General features: G+C 38.7%; 1 non-coding gene across 1 annotated transcript; it reads left to right on the plus strand.

The window, feature by feature from the left end:
* The first annotated feature begins 8,060 nt into the window (after positions 1-8,060).
* TRNAP-AGG (transfer RNA proline (anticodon AGG)) lies at positions 8,061-8,132 on the plus strand. Its single transcript has one exon. It is a non-coding gene; the product is annotated as a tRNA-Pro (tRNA).
* The last annotated feature ends 5,277 nt before the right edge of the window (positions 8,133-13,409 follow it).

Raw genomic sequence — 13,409 nt, forward strand, 5'->3', positions numbered from 1 at the left:
CGCTCGGGGGGGAGGGGGGGGGGGGATCGGGCGCTCCCTCCCCCGTGACGCGCATGGCCTCCTGGGCTCCACCACGTGCCCTTGCCCCCACCTGCCACGTATCTCCACCACATACTCCATTGCAACAAATCACCAACATATTTTGGAAACCCTCTATTAAGAGAATTCGTTTTATTTTTTATTCCGTAAAAAATGTTTCACTTGGTGCACTCACAATGTTTCACTATGTATGAATCAAATGTTGCAGTGAATTGAAACTTTTTTTTGCAACAAATCACACACATATTATGGAAACCCTCTATTAAGGGAATCCGTTTCATTTTTGTTCCACAAACAATGTTTCACCTAGTGTACTCGTGATGTTTCACTATGTATAGATTAAATGTTGCAGTGAATTGAAACATTCTTTCGCTATTTGTTGAAACATTGTTTTTATGTAAGGTGAAACAACGTCCAATTTAAACGATTGAAACATTTTCGATCTACTTAGTGAAACAATTCTGATATACTTGGTGGAACAACGTACAACATTTAAAAATAATTCAATAATAAGCTAAAAAAATTTCATCGGAATATATCCATGTATGGTCTTGTTTTAAAAATTTAATTGCAACGAATTTAATGGTGCAATCGGATTATAATTTGGATAAATAATTTAAGAGCCAAAGATAGTTTAAAATAGTTTTGCATGCATGCATGCATGCTGACGTCAGTTGACGTAGGCGCCCGATTTTTCCCACCCTATATCGGGCACCCGACGCGTAGTGCCCTCCAATATTTTGAGGATCTAAATTTACACAAATTTAACAATTTGGTATCAACATACAACTAGCAACCAAACATGCACATACATCATTTCCAAACTGATAACAATACTACAATTTCTTTTTCTGAGATGAATAAGAAAACAAAACCATTTTACTCCTGCAAACTATTACACCGGAGTACTTAACCATCTAAATAATTTTTTGACGCATTTTACAACCCGAACTATTGAAGTTGTATGTTGTACTAAAATTTGGTATGATTAATGACACATACATTATAACTTACTTACCTATCAATATCATTTTAGATTTTTTTTTATCGCCGATATAGGTTGGAAAAACTAAAACTGATTAAACATTGAGGTTTTAAATTTTAAGCAAATAGTCATGAAATTAGTTTAATATACTTTCGAACTTTGACAGTACCGTCTTCTATTATATGTTTTTTTTAAAAATTACCTTAAAATACGAGTCATACAACTAAAGAAAAAAATGCTACTAAACAGTAGAACTATTTCTTACCCTCTCCGTCCTAGAGTATAAGCACTTCTAGAATTGGATACGGTTATTAAGAAAGTTGATAGAATTAAATGAGAGAGTGTTATGATTGGAGAAGAAGTGGAGGTAGGTAGGAAAATTGAATAGTGGAGGGTTGTGATTGGTTGAGAAAAAAGAATGTTGGTAGAGAAGTTGTTATATTTTGGGCCTGCTTAGTTGGTGAAATGAAAATTTTTGGGTGTCACATCAGACGTTTGACCAGATGTCGGAAGAGGTTTTTGGACACGAATGAATAAACTAATTTCATAACTCACCTGGAAACCGCGAGACGAATCTTTTGAGCCTAATTAAGCCGTCATTAGCACATGTGGTTTACTGTAGCACTTATAGCTAATCATGGACTAATTAGGCTCAAAATATTCGTCTCGTGATTTACATGCAAACTATGCAATTAGTTTTTCTTTTTTATCTATATTTAATGCTCCATACATGTGTCGAAAAATTCGATATGATGTTTTTGCGAGAAGTTTTAAGGGAACTAAACATGGCCTTTGGGATAAATTTTAATGGCTAGAAGTTGTAATATTTTGGGACGGAGAGAGGGTAAATGAGAAAAAATAATTTAAAATGTTAATATTCTAGCGAAATAGTTCGAGACCGATGGATGAATAATAATGCGATTTCTACGAGTAGTCAAGTACTTATTCCAAGTCTATGTCACATCGGATGTTTGGACACTAATTTAGAGTATTAAATATAGATTAATTACAAAGACTCATTCCATAACCTTGGACTAATTCGCGAGACGAATCTTTTGAGCCTAATTACACCATGATTTGACAATGTGATGCTACAGTAAACTTTTGATAACTATGGATTAATTAGGCTTAAAAAATTCATCTCGTGGATTAGCTCTCATTTATAAAATTAGTTTTTTATTAGTCTATATTTAATACGCTAAATTAGCGTCCAAACTAACATCCGATATGATAAAAGGAAAAAAAAACAGCCCCATAGTGCAAGAGGTGGCCCAACATAGTTGCACTCCTGTTGCTAGACAGCTAGTAGGTTACTGTCACTCGTCTGCCGATTCAGTCTACTGGACACACTGAAACAATAAAAAGAAAAAAAAAAAGAAAGGTCTCCAGAAAAAAAAAAAGGCGGGAAGCTAGAGCAGCAGCAGCAAAGTGGCCTGCTACTGCTAGGTGGGGACGCACAAGGGCCCACTGCGTCCGGGGCCCATCCCGCTGCAAGCAGCTGCTGCCTCCCTGGGCCCACCACGCCGCGGGCCCACACCTGCCGTGGCAGGCCCACCTTCTGACCGCCCGGGCCCGCGCCATCCGCCTTGGACCTACTCGTCGCAAAATATAATTTTTTAGGTTTCGACGCAGTTTTCGATATTCTATTTTAAACAATAAAAAACAATAAAATTTATAAAAGTAAGATAAATAAAAAGAATCTCACGTTATGATAGTCTGTTAAATGATAAATATATTTTACATGATTCATTTTTTATTTTTTATTTAGTTAAAGTTAAAAATATTTAATTTGACACTATCTTAAAAATATTTATATTTTATAACAGATGGAGTAATTATCTCTATCTAGAGTGAGCGAGTGAGTGGGACATGTGTCGCCCGTGCCACGTGGGAAGCGTAGAGCTGCGTCCGACGTGGCAATGCAAATAGTTATGATCCGAGGAAATTATTAGCAGTCCCAATAGGAATTTCGAGGTATTTCGTTGAGATTTCAGCGATTCTTTCCTGTTTGGACTTTGAATAAGCGTCTTGGGTGGGTGAACTGAGGCCTGGTTTTCCCTAATTTTTTTTAAAAAACATAACATCGAATCTTTAGACACATGCATGTAGTATTAAATATAGATTAAAAAACTAATTGTGCAGTTAGGGGGAATCGCGAGATGAATCTTTTGAGCCTAATTAGTCTATGATTAGCCATAAGTGCTATAATAACCCACATGTGTTAATGATGGATTAATTAGGTTTAAAAGATTCGTCTCGCGGTTTCCAGGTGAGTTATGAAAATATTTTTTTTTCATTCGTATCCAAAAACCCTTCTGATATCCGGTTAAACAACTGATGTGGCATCTAAAAATTTTCTTTTCGCGAACTAAATGGACCTGAATTGCTAAGGCTTAGGTCTTCCTCTTTTTTCTCTATGATTTCGTAGTAGAACAAATCTTTGTCCAAACTTCTCTGAAATTTTCATGTGCGTTGGGCTATGGTGATACTGAGTTACTGACATGACTAAAACTCAAGATCAAATGCACTTGATGTTGATGTGACCAGAACTGGAGATCATGCCTGGCTATACGGAGTATAGTTGACAGTGTCCGTGCTACCAGCGTGGTTTAGCTAGAGCAGAGAGTAGAAACCTTTCGTCGTGTGATTATTACTCCCTCAGTTCCATTTTAATTGCAGCCATTAGTTTTCGTGCCCAATTTCGATAATCCGTTTTATTTAAAATATTTTATAATTAATATTTTTCTTGTTATTACTCCCTCTGTCCTATTTTAAGTGCAACCATGAGTTTCGGTGTCCAACTTTGACCTTCCGTCTTATTTAAAATTTTTTTATGATTACATTTTTATTGTTATTAGGGCAGCCACAATGTAGCCATAAGAAGAGGCCATAAGGTTTTATAGTGACCATATACATTGTGAAACAAAGCCATAAGGCATTAAATGCAAAAGAAAGCTTTAAGCTTATGGCTTGACCACAAGCAATAAAATAATAGGGTAAAATGAATGTGAGGATGAAAACTTTGCATGGCTGATAAAAGAAGTACTAGAATAGTACATTGTGGGACCCATCTTAAAGTTTACTCTTGCTTCAAACATTGTGGTAATAACCATAAGAATAGTGGGACCCACCTTAATGCTACTTCATGTGTGACTTCTGTTTTTATTTTTTAAAAAAAGTTTCAAAATAAGACGAACGATTAAAGTTGGACACGGAAAATTATGGCTGCACTTAAATTAGGACGGAGGGAGTAGATCATAAAACATGAATATTACTTTATGCGTAACTTCTGTTTATAAACTTTTTCAAATAATACGGACGATCAAAATTAGACACGAAAAATGATGGCTGCACTTAAAATGGGACGGAGGAAGTATCTTATTAGGCGCAGTCAAAGTTTAAATTCTAAAACTTATTTCTAAGTCGGTTTTAAGGGTTTTTATCATAGTTTGTTTTCAACCACTAATAACAATCTAAACCGCTACGAACATGATAAAAGAAATTTATATTGTTTTGTTCACTTCATTTTTTTTACGGTTTATCAATTAGATCATAATAATTAGAGTCCAAGTCATTATCTTTCCTAGCGCCTATGTCAACGACACCACCCATTGCCTTGTTGACAAACTGGTTGATGCCAATTGCCAAAGATCATACCAGTATTATTCTTCTATCAGAGCTCTAGTCAACATTGTCACCATGAAACGACCTAGAGCTGCATCTCAATTCCAATAATAATGTACTAGTATATTTCAAATCAGACCTAAGGATGTTTTTGTTGAGATTATAGACATATAATGATTTAATCTATTCCATAAATAAATCATGACATTACAGATGAAAACTAGCATGAACGCATCATTAGATCTACACATGTAAACTACACAGTATAACATGAACAGATCAAATATGCGCAACATATTGAACACGTACCGAGTTGACGGAAAGACCGGCTGCTTGGTCGAAACTTTTCGCAGGCGTCTACGAAGGCACGAAACACGCGAGCGAAGAGGAAGACGAGCCGTCGCGAACGAACAGGGAGCAGTCGCGCGAAGCGCTTCCCAAAAACCTTATTGCCGCCTTCTCCCGGTGCAGGACGTCGAAGGCAGAGGTTCCGGAGACCTGCTCTCCCGATCGCCGGTGCACGCCGGCGAGCGAGATGGAGTAGTCTACGAGCGACGGCGCAGTACAGAGTAGGAGGCAAACCCTAGATTGATTTCGCATGTGTTGCATGAAGACGGCGGGTCGATTTATATAGAGAAGGGTCGCTTGATCAGGGCGCCTGCACGATCTCTACTGCGCTTAACCGAACCGGATAAGTCGCGCGTAACTTATCCGGACTCCATGCCGTTTGCACGCACCGGATTTTTCGGAACGTTTCCAAAACAAAAACGAATCCGAATTTGCAGCAAAACAAAACTGCAAAAGGAGGCTGCATCTGCGCAAGGGTGAGGAGCCAGACACGTACGTCGTGCACGCGCGCCGCCTGCCCGGCCCGGCGAGGCGAGCGAGCGCGTGTGTTTCCCCTCTTCTCTCCACCACACATACTTCAAATGACTAGGAGGGCATCCTCCCTTTTAAGAGGTCCCCTCTCCTAGAATAAGCAAGGTGGTACTAAACTCTACATGCATGCCATCCCATGAGGTGGGCTTTTGTGATTTTCCAAAGAATTAATCTTCGAGTGGGCTAAGGCCCATTCATTAATTCCAACAGTTTTTATGGGAAAAAAAATGTTTGGTGCCATCAAGAACATCATCATGAAGTTAATTATGCAAAATCGTTAATGAGTCGGCCCACAAAATTACCACTGTACATTGACACATTTACATGTATGTGTAACACCTGGTTAGTCTCGAGCTGAGCTTTTTAGATGTATTTTGTTAGTGGCCTTGCTTACTCAGTTACTACTTATTTCTTCATTGGCCTTATTAGCTGTTTTAACCACTCATTATCTAAATAAAGGAAAGATGCTTTAACTAGTTATGAGAAAACAGAGAACAAAAGGAGACAAGCCCTCTGTTTATGATATGTGCAGCTGTCCCATTGTTTACTCAAAACCAGTGGCGGATTCATAAATTTTATAGAGCCCGAGCAAAACCCACATGACCCAATATCATTGAACTCTAACATATAAGCATTGCCTACTATACTATCCGGGCCGACGAGCCCCAATAGCTGCCCAGGGTCATTGGGCTGGGCCGGGCTGGGCTGGGCCGATGTCTGTCTCCACCGATGACTGGAGTGACAAAAGATTGGCATCTCCAATGCTATAACTTTGGTCTACGAAATGTAGCATCTGATGTATTCCTTATTGTTAGACAATCATAGAGTAGGACAAATATGTACATATCAGGAAAGTGATCGTGTCAAAGTGTCAATATGATTTGGTAGTGAGATTGGGTGCTTTTGTTGGGGAGCTAGAGGCTGAGATTTCCATGCTTTTAGATATCCTGTGATCGTTGTACACTTGTATTGGATCGGTATAATCTTTTTCTGCTTTGTTGTTTTGTTTTTATACTAAATCGAACGTGTGGTGAATCTAGTGCATGGTTTGAGGGCAGATTAGAAGCAAGGGCTCGCAGAGCCATCGTTTCTCTTATTCTGCGACATATTTGTAAACGAAAAGTAATTTATAAATAAAACTTTTATATACGCATTCTTAACGATCTAAAAGTCAAGACTGAAAATAAACTCCGATGAAAAAAAAACCTCAAAATTAGCTTCAAATTTCAGACTGAAAATTCAAATTTTGGCTGAGAAGCATAAGCATAAGCGAAAAGATTCTCCTCGTATTTGGTTGAACTAGTTGAATGCATGCGTACTTTGGTACGGATTAAAGAAAATATATCATAATATTATCTTAAATAAATATATATGTATTATTTATTTATATTTTGCTATAGGTAATATTGAATTTAATTTTGATATATGTCAATGCATTTAGTTTAGTTGAATTTTAACATTAAGAAACTCAAAAGGTAGTTTGCAAAGATTATAATAGAATTAGATGGTGGTGGCATACTGAACCTTCTTTTATAGAAATATATACAGATATTTTTTGAGGAATATTTTGTTTAGTTTTGTTCAAACAACTTCAAATCTAATTAGAACTTTTTGAGAATTTCATTTTTTTTTTCAAGACACAAAACACACGTAGATGCTTATATAGAAGTGTGTACACTCGTCCCTTTGAATGTACATATAAGAATTCGACCTTTTGTTGGTGAGATATCTGCAAATATAGTTAAAATGTGTTTAGAATTTGAATTTATCTCGACAAGTTTCTGCCCGACATTTTCTTTAAAAAGAAAGAGAGAAGTTGATCCCTGGGCAGAAGTCACCAATGGTTTGCAACTCCGCATAAGAAATCTATCTGTCTGCTTATTGGCCCCCGGACCAAAAGCTTGCATACATAGCAGCAAACCGCAGTTTAGGCCGTGGGCCGTCCTTCTGGCCTTCCTGGCCCCCGGACCAAAAGCTTGGAGATGGTTTTCAGGCTGACTTAAGGCCATTGTTGAAAAAAAAATATCTTTCATCGAATAATTATAATTGCTATGAATTATCTATTAGATTATATAGATAAATTAAATATTTAAAAAATAAACTTAACATAGCTTAAAATAAATTGGTCTAAGTAATACTAGAGGGGATTTTTTTTTTCAGAAAGCATATTTTATAGGTGTGGTGTGAAGCAAATAATCTGCTATAATAATTTAACCTACTCCCATCATGAAATATAGTAAGTTTTAACTATATATCTGGATAAGTTATCCAAATTTATAGTTAAAACTTGTACTTGCTATATTTTAAAACGGAGGGAGTAGCATTACAGTTGGGAGTGCTGGCTTTGCTCACAATGAACGTGCTCTGACTCTGAGGAGGGAGAGATATATATATTATGTACACGAACAAGTAGTAATAGACAGGCGATTTCATCGTCTGGTAGATGAACAGTTTCGAATCACCAAGAGATTTCATCTCCAATAAACTAGAATCATTTGAATGTAAAAGCTAACAATAAATTCTGTGCGCAAACGGGCATTTGGTCTAGTGGTATGATTCTCGCTTAGGGTGCGAGAGGTCCCGAGTTCAATTCTCGGAATGCCCCTCTTAAATTTCACTTTTTGTTTGAACTTTTTCTGTGTTCTGTCCGTTTCACCGTTTTCCCCGACTTGTATTGTACTTTCTTTTTTATTATTTTGCATTTTTTTTCTTACCGGTCCAAGAAATTTTCATAATTGATAATTTCATCACCTCGTTTACAGTTGGAAAATTGTCAGTAACAAACAGGAGGGACGGAGACATGGAAGGCAGGAGGGGTCTTCTGAAGATAAAGATTAAGTGTTTCATGTAAAACGAGGTAGTAATAATATGTGATTAATTAAAATTTTAATTATTAAAATACTTCAAAAATAGATTAATCTAATATTTTAGAATAACTTTCATATAGAAAGTTTTCGCAGAAACACATCGTTTAACAGTTTGAAAAGCGTGCCACGATAATCCAAAATTTTATCCTCTCCTAGTAGGAGAAACGAACATTTCATGGCTTAAAAATTTACACCAAATTTATCGTCGATTGATGTACCTAATTTGAAGGGGTAAAAACCAACGCTAGGGGCCTGTTCACTTTGATGTCATTTTCAACCATACCATTTTGATAAAATTACCAACAAAATGTATATATTTAGTTTGTTGCCAAATTTGCTAAATACATAAAAAATCCTGCTAAAATTTTGGCAATATTACCATCTTGCCAAAATTTTGGCAATACCAAAATTTAGTAAGGTTTATTTTGACTACAATCTGAACAGGCCTTAGGCTTTTAGATAAACCAATACATTGTACGACTTTGAATGCCTATATTAGAGGTCATCTCTGTATGACTCGTAATTTTTTAATGATAATTTATTTTATTTAAGTTTTAAATTCTTGCATAATCATATGACTTGCCAAACCTCTTGCTATGTTGTAAGATCAACCTCTTTGCTTTTGGATTCCGAATTTCATATCGTCGGAAGATTTGAGACTAAGCATTCAATGGCAGTATCTGCTCCTTGATACTCTCTTGCTATTACAGCAAGAGGAGCATTACGAAAGTGTAAAAAACAGTAAATCAACGTGTGCAGACTAAACACATGCTCACAACATACATACAGTTCCAGTTATGAGCTAGGTATCTTTTGGCAAAAAAAATTTGGGGCAATTGTAAATTTGCCATTGGTTTGAATATTTTTGTAAGACTGCTATGAAAAATTGTAAAAATACCATTAAAACTATTATTCGAGTAATATCCTGCAAAATTGAAAAAACCAATGGCAATTTTGCAAATGCCCCAATATATTTTGGCAACATATAGTCAGATTGTATTGGTCCATGTAAGCTACATCTTCTCGGCCATTATGTGCAATTTGCATGACTTCGCTGTATGGAACATAAGAACCACACTCTGAAGCAAAGGTGAATCCAGCAGGAAAAAAACAAGACCTGGGGATGATATATATTCAACGAAAATATGGCAAGTTATAAGTATAGTATCTGTTACTATTCATCATGCTGTTACTATACATCATGAATAGATCAATTGTATCCGTTTCTACACATGCATTTACTTCAGTTCTCAGGTTGCTGCAAGAGGCACCTGATAAATTTATATACGTATCTGCATTCATTAGAATGATCTTTTAGGGGCAAAATTGCTTTTCTGATTAGTTATTGGCTGAACCATATATTTCAATGGACTATTATATTGAACAGAACATATGCATTTCACTATAGGTAATGTCTAACCTAGGAGGCTAGGACAATGGGGAGGATGTGGGCTTCGGGAAAGAGGAACGTCCATGATGGAGCTGAGGCTGCGTAGGTGCAGTAAAGAGAGACCCATGGTACGGTTCCGTTGATGTGGAGCAGGGGTTACGCCAACTTGCTGCTGGAATGTTATTTCATCCATTTTAGATGATTTGGAAATGTTTTGACACATACATCTACCTTTTTGCCTCTACCCTATCAGTTCCCATGCTGCGTGAGATGAAAAGGGGATTGATGGAGCCAACCCCCTTTCTCGGCGATGGAGATGGCGAACGATGGTGGCGGGAAGGGGAGAAGAGTAGAGCGAACTAAGGAAGGGGAGAAGCAGAGGTGTCGGAGATGCCATGTTCGGGAGATGCCTACGCGGCCATGACCAGTGCGGCGGGGATGGAGGTCCATGGCGGCGACACAGCTAATGAGGAGGGAGAGGAGGAGCTCAAGTAGAAGGCATGGGTATGACTGCTCCTCTTCCTCTCCTTCTCCTTCTTCTTCTCTTGTACTTCTCCTTCCCATTATCGACCCTGGTGCTCCCTGCTGTTGCCGCCGCTGCCCTCGCGGTGCCACTCTCGATCCTCATCCTCTCCCAAGAGGTAGCGCTTCAAACTGCGCCCTGCGTCGTCACGACCACCGCTGGGGGAGCGTCGGCATGAGTCGCACAGAGGAGGAGGTGAGCTCGGCGTTGGTGGCGTAGGGTGGACTTCCTGGGTGAGCATGGGAGCGGGGAGTGGTGCCCCTAGAGTGAACTGGGGAAGGGGAGAAGAGCAGTCGTGCTATCGACCATGATCCGCATGGTTGGAATCTAGGCACGGGGAGGGGCGGTGAGGGAGAAATGGTGGTCATGGCTCGCCGGCAGTGGCGGAGCTAGGTGTAACCTGTGGGGTCAGCTGACCCCACATGTTTTTGCAAAATAGTCAAAAAACTATTGATATTTACATTGCAACCATATAAAACTTAAAGAATTTTACAGATATGACCCCACATGTTTTCACCGCTGGCTCCGCCACTGCTCGCCGGTGAAAGGCACAAAGCGACGGAAGAGAAGAGATTGAATCCATAGGGATATTTTGGTCAGATCACCAAGAAAAACAGGGAAAAATCATTTAATTGATAACAAATGAAAGACATGACATTGTAGCATGTTAGTCTCATGTGAGAATAGCATTTTAATGAAGCCACACTCGGAAGTGGCATTCAAGTAAAACCCCATCCCGAAGTTTGCATAAGGCCAATTTTCTCAGAGGAGGCGGAGGGGATGGTGGTGGAAACTACGGTCCCTAGGAGGAGGGGAGGTGTCATATCGTGCAAGGCTACAGACAGTGAAGAATAAACACGATTCTTTTAGGGATGTGGAAGGACCTTTTTTAAAAGAAGTTTTTGGAAGGACTGAGAAGATATTTTGCCAATTTAAGGATCCAACAGCCTATGATGTCCGGAGTAAAAATTAGACGCTCAATAATATCTTGATGATGTGGCGTTGTATTTTCGCGTGAAGGGTTTCAACATTCACTTATCCCTTTGAATCGCAAGAATGCAAAAATGGAGGAATAGGAAAAACGTAGGATTCTAATAGGAATGTAAGTGCAAAATAGAGGATTGCAAAATACAGAAAAAATACAGGAATGACCATTTGATTGTACCGTAGAAAAAAACGCAGGAATCGAATGGGAGTGATAGACTTAAAGGAAATTTTTTAAGAGGTTAGAGCTCTTGCTAAATTTCTTTCAAAATCTCTATATGCTTGTCCATTCCATAGGAATTCAAAAGGATAACATAGGATTCAATCCTTTATTTCAAAGGCTTTTATAGAAAATTTTCCTATATGATTGAAATCCTCCAAAATTCGTATATTTTTCCTCCAAATCAAATGGGCCAAGCTTTTGAAAGTCTAATTTTAGTCTCAAGGTTCTTTTGTTAATTTTTACATGAAAGAAAATTTTGATTTAAGCCTCCTATAAAGGCTATAACACCATGCAAAGCCTAGTTTACTTGATTTGTTCCATGTGCTAATTCCTTTCTCGAAGGTACTTTCTCTCCTTTTTCCTACCGGTTTTACGCGATTTAGTTCATGTTTTGGCGTATGGGTATGCTGCTTCTTGGGCGTCCTTTGTGCCAACATCATGCAGCTTCTTGCGCGACTCGGTAAGTCAGCAATCTCGAATGAGAGCAGGACGGCGGCGTCACGCAGCTTCTTGCCATCCATGGCGCCGACGGCCACCTCACCTTCATGCGCACGACGGCGACGTCACGTAGCTTCTTGACATCCATGGCGTCGGGGCATGGTAAGCGGCGGTGGCAAGATGCGAGCAACGAGGTGAGCCGCGGTGGCGACGTGATCACAAGTGCTAGAGGTGAGATACGCAGCAGCCCACGATGGTTCAATGTCTATCTCAGAAGGAAGGGTTACATGCGATTGGAGGTGAAGCGACACACGTTTAATGAGTTTGCATTCATCAAGGGGTATATTGGTATATAGTGACATCTCAGAAGCCAAAAACATAAACGATTTACATTAATTCAAAACGTCAATTAAAATGAAACCGGAAGAAATACTATATAACATTCAACTTAGAATTGAATTTGTGCTATAAATTTAAATTTGGATTTGTGCAAAAGAGTAAAGTATATGAACGATCTCTAAATTTGCATTTTATTCTTTACGAAATTTCACTCGGTCTCAATGATGACAACAATATAATATATATTATATCGGAACGTTCGTATGCTTTACTCTTTACAAAATTTCACTCTGATCTCAAGGTGGTGACCATGCTCTCGTAAAAAGAGCGCTACAGTAAGATTCCCCATTTCAGCCCCTCTTTCTCCTAGACTCCGGCAGCTTGCCACCGGTGAAGGAAGGAGAGAGGTTGAGCTTCTCTTTTATCATATTTAAGGTATAGATCTGTCACATTCTTCACGTTTCTTGAGCTAATCTCGTAGTATTGTAAAGATCAAGGGATCCACCATATCCGGTTGCCCTTGTCCTGCTTGCTTTGAAGATGGATGAAATCATTGGTTTTTTGCTCCAAAGTTTTCTTCATGCTTGAAGCCTATCGGTACTACTCCAAAGCCATCTTATGAGAGTGTGCCAAATATCCCTAAGAAAAGGTTGTGCTGACCGTTCGTTTCTTCTCCGGCTATGGATTTGCTTCAGCTTCGGTCTTCCTCATTGGCTCCGATGGTAGACATACCAGGTGTGGCTGTTCTTTTTTTCTTCTTGTGGACACCTCAACCCCCCTAGAGAGGCCCCATTTGGGTTCATACTGAGGCATGATTTTCTGCAGCTCACAGTGATATCCTTGCTTTCACGTCGTTGTGTGCATCGATTAGGCTAACATCATTGTGGACTGAGCATAGCAAAGGACTCGATTGCTTTTCTATTTCTTGTTAGGTCATGCTTTACATAATCCCGAGTCTATATGTAACTTTTCCATCTTTGAAAGGCTTTTACGTAAAACTAGTTATGCTCCCAATTTCTTTATATATAAATTTTGAGGCAGTAGCCTTCCTTGGAGTAGGGTAAATAGTAAAGTAGTTAGTTGACTCCAATTATACCCAACTCATCTATAACTCACTT

The sequence above is a fragment of the Oryza glaberrima genome, chromosome 12 (genome assembly GCF_000147395.1).
Source record: "Oryza glaberrima chromosome 12, OglaRS2, whole genome shotgun sequence".
Classification (NCBI taxonomy): domain Eukaryota; kingdom Viridiplantae; phylum Streptophyta; class Magnoliopsida; order Poales; family Poaceae; genus Oryza; species Oryza glaberrima.